Source organism: Ascaphus truei, chromosome 1, assembly GCF_040206685.1.
Source record: "Ascaphus truei isolate aAscTru1 chromosome 1, aAscTru1.hap1, whole genome shotgun sequence".
NCBI classification, from domain to species: Eukaryota; Metazoa; Chordata; class Amphibia; order Anura; family Ascaphidae; genus Ascaphus; species Ascaphus truei.
In genome coordinates, this window is record NC_134483.1 from 200,327,847 (window position 1) to 200,336,580 (window position 8,734).

Consider the following 8,734-nt stretch of genomic DNA (forward strand, 5'->3'; position numbering starts at 1 on the left):
GCAGTCAGTATGCACATGGAAATAGTGCAATTATAGCAGGCACATGCTCTTTATCTGAGGGAGCTATAGACAAACAATAAAGTGGTCAGCATTACTGTGGTGAGCATGAAAGTAGATAGAGCACAGGCAAGTAAGTTATGGCTGGGGCATACATACAAATGTACATGAGAAAAATGAATGTGAGGGGACATTATAACCAAGGAAATATAGGTATATAATTCCTCTCATAATAGATGAAATCTCAACACATATACCAATAAATTTACAAGATCACAGTGGGGGATAGTCCCACATATAGCTATGGATTAACAGTACGTTTAAATATGCATGAGGAGCAGACTTGACTCGTGTCACATACATGTCAACCAACACAGGTATTTATCCATGGATCAATCATGACCTGGATATAGATGGAGTCCTTGTCCCTTAGGATCCGTTGATAAAAATCCTAGCTAGGTATCAAAGCATGATATGTAATCAGCTTATTCCATAATAGAAAATGAGCCTGATGTTGTCCTTCCAGATGTACGTCTCTAATTGGAGATATAAGATGTCATGTATAACATGATTGAGCATAACAGCAATGAGTCCTTCCGATGATGTCCAAACGAAGATAATAACGTAGCAGTCTCCTAGTGGACTCAAGGTGTAAATTAGGAGTCCTGCATTCAAGATATATGGTCCCCAGGTTGAGTATAGATAAATTCAAACTTCTGGCGGAATGATGGCGTGCAAACCCAGGACTCTGTGGATGAATAATAAGAGGGGGGAAGGGGGAGAAAGAGAGGGGTGTATGAGATTCTCATCATATTACATATGGAGTTATTTCAAGTGGGCATCTGATAGAATAAAAAATATATATCCTGTATACAGAATAATAAATTAATGGCTCGCCTATAGGAACATAGCGAAGCCCAGGTAATCGTTCAAGCCCCGAGGAATCATCGAGTCCATTTGAACAATCCACCTGGACTCCCTACACAGAAGTGCCTTCTCTAAGTCGCCACCTCTCAGCCCTAGACTTACTCTTTCAATCGCAAATGTTGTAGAAGGTTAAAGTCCGATGCATGTGCCAGAAAGAAATGTCTGGCTACCGAGGTTATTTTCTTAAACGCCTGGAGGTCTCTTGGGGCATTTTTGCTGTTCCTCACGTGTTCAAGTATTCTAAACCTTAGTTCACATGTTGTCATCCCTATATAGGGAAGCCCACATGGACAAATGATGCAATATATTACACCCTTCGATTTACACCCAAGACTTTCTTTGATTTTAAAAGTATGGGTCTTGGAGGAATCGGTAAACACTTCTGTCTAGCACATGTATCGACAAGCGGAGCAGTTTTTACATTTGAAAAAGCCCTTTTTCCTAGACGTTGAAAGAAAAGTGTCATTCGTAGTAGGGACAAAATGGCTGGTCACAAGTTTGTCCCTAAGATTGGGGGACTTACGGCTGCTCATGGTGATTTTGTCACCCAGTGCTTGCTTGAGATCTGGGTCAGTCATAAGAATGTTCCAATAACTTTGGAGTGTTTGGCGCAATATGGGCCATTGTTTGTTATATGTTCCTATAAAGCGGATTTTGCGGTCTGAGGCAATTTTCGTTTTGGGGCACAATAGAGTATCTCTGGGGGTGTCTAATGCTATTTTGTAACCCCTCTCCACGCTGCATTTGCTGTACCCTCTCTGACTAAATCTTTCCCTCATCTCCCCTGCCCTTGCAGAAAAACCTTTCTCTGTGGATACATTGCGTTTTAGACGCAAAAATTTGCTTTTAGGAATACCCTTGATTTGGTGTTCCGTGTGGAAGCTGGATGCGTGAAGTATGGCATTTGTGGCTGTTTTTTTGCGGTAGATGTCAGTATGTAGGATGCCATCAGGCCTCAAATTGATATAGAGATCCAAACTCCACCTGTGTATTACTGCAGGTAAAGGTAAGTTTAATATTCATGTCGTTGTGATTGAGAACATCGATGAAGCTTTTGAACCCCGCGGCAGTGCCCTGCCAAAGGATCAGCATATCGTCGATGTATCTCAACCACAACAACACGTGTTGAGTGAACTCTGCATTCTCCTCAGAGAACACCATTTCCCGTTCCCACCAGCCCAGGAAGAGGTTGGCATAGGAGGGTACGCAAGTGGCCCCCATCGCAGTGCCTCTTCTCTGCAGATAGTACCTATTCCTGTAGATAAAGTAGTTGTGAGTGAGGATAAACCTCAATAGCTTCAGGATAAGGTCCATCAGTCCAGCGGAGACGTTCTGCATGGACAGATAGAATTGTGTGGCGCGCAAACCATCCTCATGATCAATGCATGTATAGAGAGACTCCACATCACAGGTCGCCAGAAGTGTATTCTCATCGACCGTGATGTGGGCTAGGCGCGCCAACACATCCATCGTATCTCTAATATAAGATGGCAGCGTCTCCACTGAAAATTGCAGAAAAGAGTCTATAAATCTGCAGATGGGTTCGCACAACCCCCCTATGCCTGACACGATGGGCCTCCCCGGGGGGTGGGTCGGGTCCTTGTGTACCTTAGGTAACAGGTAAAATGTTGGAACTCTGGGAAATTTTAAAGTTAGGGCCTGACTATTACGATCTGTGATAAATTTATCTAGCACCGCTGACCTCAGTATAGAGTCAATTTCAGCTTTATAGTGGATTGTGGGGTCTGAGGCAATTTCTGTGTAGCATGCATGGTTTTTAAGTTGTTTATATGCTTCTCTTTCATACATCATCTCAGGCCAGATGACAATGTTGCCGCCTTTGTCACTGGGTTTGATGACGACATCCCGCATCGCCTTAAGTTCTTTTATCGCCATAGACTCAGTTCTTGTAAGATTAGCGTCATCCATCCTGGTTGTTATCTTTTTGAAATCCTCCATAACCATTTTCAGGTACACTTCCACTGGAGGGCAGATCTGCCATGGAGGGCAGAAGGTCGACTGTGGCTTCAATTGTAATAAAATGTCCTTTTCTTCTATCTGTGTGATGCCTTGGTCCTCTAATAGGGATTCAAGTTCTTGTAAATGCATATTTTCTTGTGTATTCAGTTGTAAATATTCCACATTCTCATCGTTGGTACCACATTCTTTTGAGAAAAATTTATACAGAAGAAGTTTTCTGCAGAATAAGTATATTTATATAACTATATAATACAGTATATCTATCTATTATTGTTACTATTGCTGCAAATTAATATAACTATATAGTATAGATCTATCTAATATTATAGTTATTTCTGTATATTTTTATAACTATATAATACAGTATATCTATCTATTATTGTTTATATTGCTGCAAATTAATATAACTATATAGTATAGATCTATCTAATATTATCGTTATTTCTGTATATTTATATAACTATATAATACAGTACACTGGCGACACACTTTATTCGAGCTCGGCTAGTCCCACGAATTCGGGTATACCCGGGTGTATTGAGGTTTGTGACTGTTTTCTGCCCGAGTGCATTGGGTTATTTTCCAGGCAGGGATTGAAGCATTTTATTCCCGCTGGCTGCAATACTGCACAGTATATATATATATATATATATATATATATATACTGCATTACAATTCATGAATTTATGCCATCTGGTAGACACGCGAAGCATTGCAGCCTATTAAATCCTAATCATTATCATTTAACAGATCAGCCGCCCGTCAGCCAGGCATGAACCCAGGCTGGGAAGGCAAACGCAACGGGGCTTGTCAGAGGTGAGGAGCGGCGCATTCCAGGTATCTGCCAGGTACATACTGGGTATTTGCTCGAATAAAGTGTGTCGGTGCAGTATATCTCTATTATTGTTTATATTGCTGCAAATTAATATAACTATATAGTATAGATCTATCTAATATTATAGTTATTTCTGTATATTTATATAACTATATAATACAGTATATCTATCTATTATTGTTTACTGTAAATGATGTGCTGTACTTGTGGCCTACTGCACTGTAACTTACAGAATTGTGGTTTTTCTTTACACTGTAGGGAGACAACTCTTCTGGTCGACAAAATAAGTGAAGAGAATGATGAGAAGAGTGCCTTAAGGGTCAAATACACTCTGCTGCAAAATCACAATCTCACTGTATCCGAGACCAGCATAAAAAAGACGAGACGCAGAATTGGATGGAAATATGGACGTGTGAGGTTAGTACTGGACAGTACAGGATGTTAAAGTGTTGTTTAAGAAACTGTACTGTACCTATAAAATGATTCCTTGTCATTACAGAGCGTACCCTATGATAAGGGACGTTAACAAGATTAAGAGAGTGGTCCAGGCCCAGGCATGGAACGACAGTTGAGAAACTTTCCAGGATTGCATCTTCACTGACAAGTCTACTGTATCGCTGGAGAGATTTGCCACCTTTGCATTCCACAAAAAAGGTCGCATATCTATGAAGCCGCGTCCAAAACACCCAGTGAAGATGCATGTGTGGGGTGCCATCTCTAGGCGTGGACCAGGATGCATTGTCATCTTTGAAGGTAAAATAAGTCACACGCTTTTGCCTTATGCACTGTACTGTACTAGTGTGCATTTTTTTGAGCACTTTTCTTTTCTTGTTATAGGAATCATGAATAAAGCTTTTTTCCAAGAGCAAATTGTGCCTGAGATTGTGGAATACATCACACGTGAGTTCCCAGATGGTCACCTTTTCTACCAGGACAACGATCCGAAGCACACCGCGTCAACAGCGCATATTCTTGAGCGTGGTATCAACTGGGTGAAGACGCCAGCGGAGTAAGTGCGGTAACCATGTCTCATTTTTTCCCACTGTTTTTAATGTGTATCTCTTTAACTAATGACCTTTTTTTCCCCCTCCAATGACAGATCGCCAGACTTCAATCCAATCGAAATGGTCTGGCATCAGCTGAAGGATCATATCCGAAAAGTCGTGAAACCCTCCAAAAAGGATGAGTTGGCGCAAGGCATACTGAGTTTTTGGAACGATGTACTCACCGTGGAACGATGCAATAAATATATTGACCATATTGCGACTGTGTTGCCCATTGTGATCGCGCATAATGGGCAAGCATCAGGAAGGTAGTACGTTAAGTACACGCAAACCAAGTACAGTATGATACAGGTAAGTATGGCACAGATTTTTTCTTTCCTAAGAGAGCAGCACTAGCCATCTGGTTACAAAGTATTTAACAGTAGTTACAGTATACAGTATTTCCAGTATAGACTAGTTTGACAGTATTATCTGCCTACTGTAGTCCAATATGGAGCAGCTATACAGTACACAATGCCCTAATATGCACCTAACTGCACACATTTATTATTTCCTGAGAGAGCAGCACTAGCCACCTGGTTACAAAGTATTTAACAGTAGTTACAGTATACAGTAGTTCCAGTATAGACTAGTTTGACAGTACTATCTGCATACTGTAGTTCAATATGGAGTAGCTATACAGTACACAATGGCATAATACAGTATGCATATAACTGCACTAATTTGTTCTTTTCTTGTCTTTTCAGAGAAAAATGGATGCACAGGAGGAGGGGGGTATCATGTGTAAATTTTGTGAACTGTGTGTACTGTAAAGTGTATCTAAAGTGCAGTCATGATTTACACAAAACCTCCCCTCCCTCAATGAACTACACAGAATGAGGAAGAAAATAAAGACGGAAAATTTGTATTACTGTTTTTATTATTATCAATGTGCATTATTCATGATTATCCACCGGCCCTCAATTTTCAACTGTGCTGTACTATTTTGTTATTTCTCTTCTGCATACTTCAATAGTGTATCTACAGTCATGATTCCCACAAAAAAAAACAACTCTCAATGATTATTTGTATTTTTCTTTCCTGATAAAATAAAATAAAATACATATATAATTACATCAAGATTTTATTTCTTTGAACTTTAAATTCACTGTGAATGTGTGTGGGGGGGATTCTTCAAAAAGACATACAGTTTTAATAATCGGTTACCTTTTTAATAATTGGTTACATAATCAAATTAACATAAGGGAAAGCCAACAATAGGAAAATTAACGAATGGTCTGAGAGAGGTTGAAAAGCACAAAGACAAGCTTATGAAAATGAATGGTTTTCGAGAGGTGTCGATAAGAGGTTGAAATCTTTTTTTTTTGGTCACTATTGAACTTCGCAAGCAAGCAGTGGTGAAGTTATAGGCGCATGCACAGTAATCATCAGCTAGCTCCCTTCCTAAAGAGGATTACACGCAGGCGCAGAGAGTTGATGCTCTTCTCGGGACGATTAAAAGCACAAAGACAAGCTTATGAAAATAAATGGTTTTCGAGAGGTGTCGATAAGAGGTTGAAATACTTGGGTGAGCCTTGTGTGTGTCTGCGGGGGGAGGGGGTAAAGCTGCATGAAGGATTAGCTGTACTGTAGTTCAAAGGCATCACATATTTTCAACAGGCAGGGCATCATAATAATTTGATCCCTACACCCCCAAATACATAAAAATCACACAAATCAATCATGTGCAGTCAAACGCACATTGTCGCAGTAAAAAGCTACAGCACAGATTGAATATCGTATTATCAAGATGGTTTAGGCAGGCACATGTTCATGTTGAGAAAATAAAAATAAAAAATGACGAGAAAAAAATAATATATATTTTTTTGGTTACTCTTGAACTTCGCAAGCAAGCAGTGGTAAAATTATAGGCGCATGAACAGTAATCATCAGCTAGCTCCCATCCCAAAGAGGATCCCGCAGGCAGGCAGGTCATCATAATAATGTAATCCCCACACCCCCAAATACATAAAAATCAAACAAGCTACAGCACCGATTGAATATCGTAATATCAAGATGGTTTAGGCAGGCACATGTTGAGAAAATAAAAATAAAAAATGACGAGAAAATTTTTTTTTGGTCAGTCTTGAACTTTTTTCCCCACAATGAGCATTTATAATCAACACAGAAGAATAAATCAAACCAGGCTCTGCACGCAGAAATGTGATGACAGGAATGCGATTAAAGACAGAAAGCCACCCATTCAAAGGAATGGTGTGGGAGAGGTGTACTGTAGATAAGATAAGAAGTTGAAATACTGCAGTGCAGTAAATTATCCTGTGTGTGTGCGGGGGCGAGCGAGGGGAGAGCGCTGTATACAGTACGCCAAAATGTGATACTGTTACAGTACACGCCTATGCGTTTCAACAATGTTCAAATGAGACATACAGCACTGTACATGCATGTATAAATATGCAAATTTACAATTACTTCGCGCGCACACGCAGACTATGTACTGACATAGGTTGAACTGCTACAGTATTAGACTTTGAAGACAATAGCTCGCGAACACCCACCTGAGTTTTTAGACGGTATTGCAGTATTGCAGACAGCGCTAATAATATGCTAATATTACGAGCACTAAAATACCGGAACATATTCTGGAAATAAAGAAAATATACTGCATCTGCCCGCTGTTATCAGAGTTGCGCCGCTACGGCCGCATTAGGATAAAGGCGGCCGCAGCTGTACATTTATTAAGAACGGCAAAGTAAACCGGGTCGAATCACCTCCAAAGTAAGACTGTTTTGAACACTTGTATACTATTTGCTATGCTCTGCTGTTGTGTGTGCTTGTTTTATTATTAGCAATAACCGTACTGTACATATCTCTATATTTGCAGACTCCCCGATATAAACCCCATCAAATTAGGATGGCATACACTGAAATAACATCTGAGAAAATAAGTGGGTAAACAAGACGAGCTAGGGAAGGGGATCATGAATTCATGAATGAGACTAACTGCAGAAACATTAAATAATTATATAAATCATATAACTAATATGTATTGAAAGAAATGGAATGGCAACGAGAATGATATTTTAAACACATTAAATCACAATTAAAATCAGCTTTGCCCTTTTATATGACACTAAATTATTTTTGTTTTGACTTATCTATTTTTTTATTCTTCCAGATACAAGTTTTGGAAACAGCTGGTAATTATCAACCAGTGATGGGGTGTGAACATCTTTATCAGATTTGACCATTGTTCTCGATTTTAACAATGCATGGAATTAGTGTATAACAGGCAACCTTTTGTTACGTACACCACACCCAGCACAGATACGGGCACTCAGGGGAGGGGGAATGATTCAATCTAAATGTGAATTATTCAAGTTAGAAAAGTATTGTGTCCAAATCCCTAAGCGTTGCATTTTAGTAGGCACTAATGTAAGTTCTCAAAAAATGTATACGATACAGCACCTTCAACATTTTTACAAGCTTTATTTATTTTGTATTTGCTGACAGATTATAGTAGAAAAGTATTCTAAATTATTAATTCAATGTTCTCTGTTTACCTAAAATGTAACATGGTTATTATGTAGGAAAGTTTCAATAGTACACTGAGGTACAGTACTGTATGTCTTATTCTGGGAAGTAGTGTAATTTACTGTATTATGAAGACAAATCATTCGGGGGAGTGGGGGGGAGTCTTTCCTTCACATGAATGAAACACTGGAAATCCTGTAAGAATCCAGTGTTATTTGCCACGTCTGTCTTTATTTTTTCTATAAGTACAGCTGCAGGAAATTAGAAGCATGATGATGGGGTAGGGTATGCACTCCTTTCCTATAGTAGAACTTGAATATAACATGCAAGTTACAGCATGCAAGTTAGGTCAGTATTGTGTCCAGATCCCTTAAGCGGTGCATTTTAGCAAACACTAATGTAAGCACTCAAAAAAATTTATTATTTCACTGAGGTACAGAATGACTTAACAATACAGCTC